We start from the raw sequence: 3,355 nt of genomic DNA, 5'->3' as shown, positions 1-3,355 counted from the left end.
CGCTTTGGAAAGAACAAGAGCCTTAAATATTCCTTCTGAAAAATTGCTTCTTGAATCTTTACGCATTCATACCACCTTGTTTTGCATTTGACTTACCAGTTGCTATATGGCAAAACGTGTTTCATTTTATCAGAGGTCTAAACGTCACTTATCACTAAAACCGAGCACAATGACAACTTTAGCAAAGAAAAACGTATAGGGAAATGACTCGTCATAAAATGTCCTATTCATTTACTTGATCATAGATGACTGGGTGTTCACAATAATTTATAAATGCACGCAAAGGATCTGCGGTTCATTGAGCAAGTTAGAGAATTCATTTGTCAGCTATTGGCGCTTTAAAATTAAAAGCTGTGAAACATCATAAGTCAATCACATGTAGAAAGGAATTGCATTGCGTTTGGGTAAGAACATGATACTTTATGTTCGAAGCCTTTTTGACGGCGAAAGGGCGCGGGCATTGAGGTCTATTAGAGACTGCAAACCCCCCTTCACCTAAAACAATTACCTAAAATCGCTTCCACAAACTGAATATCTGTGCATCACAAAGTACATTGTTGACGCATGCATGATATGGACTAAACTTATATTCATGTTATAGGTATTTGTGGATGCCTTGGTTGTGAATAACACATATCCTCTACTTTGTCTTTTCGGCTTAAGTAAAAGAGATCCAGATCAAACACAAATAAAATCGTCCCCAAGTGGATGCTAATACATCACAACAGAGGACTTAAAGTGCTACTGTGACGAAATTTGCATCTTCCCTATCTAAGCCATTTTGGCACATAAACACGTAGTCTGTACGAGAAGAAGAATGCTGTTTACCATTTTCAAATATCTCTTTTTGTTCTGGAGATATTGAATTTTTTTAAATATGCAAATTAGCCAAGTGATGACGTCATAAACCCAACCAAATTTTGATCAAGTATTATGGAGAAAGATATCTCAGCCAATTTGTATCAGAAATACTTGGTTCTTTGCACTAAGATTCTAGTAGATGTGTTCCACAATATGAGCATACCATTTTTGTTACCATGACAACATACTGGGGTCCAGACCTCCCTGATGTTAAAAGATTTGCAGACCACCTTTGGCGTTCTGTTTTGATATTTGCAAATGATGCTTCATCTGCATGATCCTGCCAGCATATAAAGATGTTAGGTCGAGTTTGCGGCCTTGGTAAATGTATTTCTAGCCTGAGATCACCAAAATATTGAAATCAGGTTGGAGGGGACTGGAAAAGAGTGAGTTGCCATGGGAACCAATTTCTTTACAGTCGTAGGTGTGTTGCCTTCAGAACTATTTGCTCACCAAGTTTCAATGGTCTCTGTTGCAAATTGACCGAGATAGCTCTATTTATATTCTTGATGTTCTATTGGGTTGGGTGAATGACGTCATCAGCCTTCTCATTTGCATATTTAACACATTTTTCAAACTTAAATATCTCGGGAACCAATGCAGATATTTCCAAACGGTAAACAGCGTTTTTAAGGTTTCATGGTACTCTATGTGATAAACCAAAAAACTCAAGGGACAAAAATTTGATCACAGTAGCACTTTAAGGTAGTTGAAGAGAGCTGAAAGAAAGATTTTGCTACCAAATGCATGAGTGGTATCGATAAGGCGGGACAGTGAACTGTCAGGAGAAAAGAATAGCGACAATTAAATAGTCATGTATCGATGGAGTTTTCGAATAAGTTAAAAAAACAAGAAAGTGTGAGATAAAAACTAAAGTTTACCACGAAGCAGTACTTAAGCTAATATCGATCAACGATTTACTTCTCCGCTGATCAAAAAGATATCCTTCAAGTGCTACTATGACCAAAAAATTAATTCTCCTTTTTCTTTGGATTTCAAAACTTTGTTAACCAAACGCTAAGTGACCCAAGTTTTAAGCCTTGATTTTAAAAAGACACCTGTTTATTTTAACTAGAATTTTCCTATATAATGGTCCTCCATTACTAGCTTTGAAATATTTGAGAGAGCTGGATCGAAGAGAAAATAACGTCAAAGACTCCTGAGTTTAAGAATGCAATGGGTGTGTACGAGGCTTAATTAATTTGCAGCACGGTAGTTTCGGGCTTTCAGACTTTTAAACTAGTGTTTTGCACATAAAATGAACTGCATTTTAAGCTGGTGAGTAAATGACGTCACTTTCCCTAGATCCAACCCTCTGATGTCCCATCGGTCAGTTTTGAACATGAGTATTGGCGAAGCGTGAAATTTAAAATTTACACTCAAAGTAAATAGCTTTTGGATAAATATCCAAGCTCAAAATTTTTTCCAGTGAGGTGTTAAGCAAACACACTGAAAATCTGAAGAAAAAAGGAAATGATGTTTTGATCATAGTAGCACTTTAACTGTAGGGTGCCTGAAACTTTTGTTTAATTCAAACAGGCGTTACGGTTGTTTTGTAAAGCCTGCAGGCCTAGGATATTATTTATTCGTCCTGAATTTTAATCACAGGCGTTGGCAGTTTGGCAGTGCTAGTTTCAATACTCTTGAAGTATTACAGTATTTACAATCATTAGGACGAACTTGAAAATTACTGACCTTTTTTTCTGAGTCACTCAGAAAGACACAGCATAGTAATTAGAGCGCGACCAAAGAACGAAATCTGCAGTCTGATTAAAAACAAGGAAAAAAAAAAAGAAAAGAAACACGAATAACAAAATGGAAATAATTTCTTTTCTTGGAATGATCCGTGCCTCACAAATTACTTTCTTTGCCTCAATGTACTAGAAACATACACTTAGTTTCCGTTCCTTTGTCACAGTGTGAAACTAATATAAAACGTTTAGCATATAGTGACAAGACGTTTTTTCCATAAGTTTAGCAAACAGAAGAGCATCTTTTGAGCCAACCTGATCTTGATTAACAATCTGACCATAAATGCTTTGTTTCAAAGTAGTGATGTTCGGATAGAATTGATTGCTCCTATGGAGCACTTAACTTACCTTTTGCAAACAATTCAAAAGACTGCGTTTAAACAATACAGAGATTACAGCAGAACAAGAAAACAGCAGTTTGGAAGAATCGTGTTTACTTGGCGAAGGCACGGAAAGTGATTTGTTCATTTGCACTTTTGAATATATAGCGGAAATCATTCTATTATCAGCTCTGTGATATCACGTTGTTTTGACTCCAGCATTATCACAAATGAACGGAAAATGAAATTTTACGCCCGGTAAAGATAAAAGGAAAAAAGTCTCCTGCTTTAAAGAATACTCGACGATTTAGATATGAGCCTTACTGCCAGTAAACATGCACACTTATTTATTCTGCTCTCAGAGCTTTACGGCAGGGAAAGTATCGAAAACGAAGCACTCGAAAACGAAGAACATAGCACGAA

At 36.5% G+C, this 3,355-nt stretch overlaps 1 long non-coding RNA gene across 1 annotated transcript in view; it reads right to left on the bottom strand.

Annotated features, from left to right (window-relative positions):
* LOC137977832 (uncharacterized) overlaps positions 1-3,066 on the bottom strand; it is a 12,372-nt gene extending 9,306 nt beyond the window's left edge. The window contains exons 1-2 of the long non-coding RNA XR_011117890.1: positions 2,961-3,066; positions 2,557-2,627 (exon numbers count right to left, since the gene is read on the bottom strand). This is a non-coding gene — a long non-coding RNA (uncharacterized lncRNA). The remainder of the gene's footprint in view (positions 1-2,556; positions 2,628-2,960) is intronic.
* Between the last annotated feature and the right edge of the window lie 289 nt (positions 3,067-3,355).

Source organism: Montipora foliosa, chromosome 11 (assembly GCF_036669935.1).
Source record: "Montipora foliosa isolate CH-2021 chromosome 11, ASM3666993v2, whole genome shotgun sequence".
Classification (NCBI taxonomy): domain Eukaryota; kingdom Metazoa; phylum Cnidaria; class Anthozoa; order Scleractinia; family Acroporidae; genus Montipora; species Montipora foliosa.
Note: the sequence above shows the minus strand (reverse complement) of the source record. Positions and strands in the feature narration are given on the sequence as shown.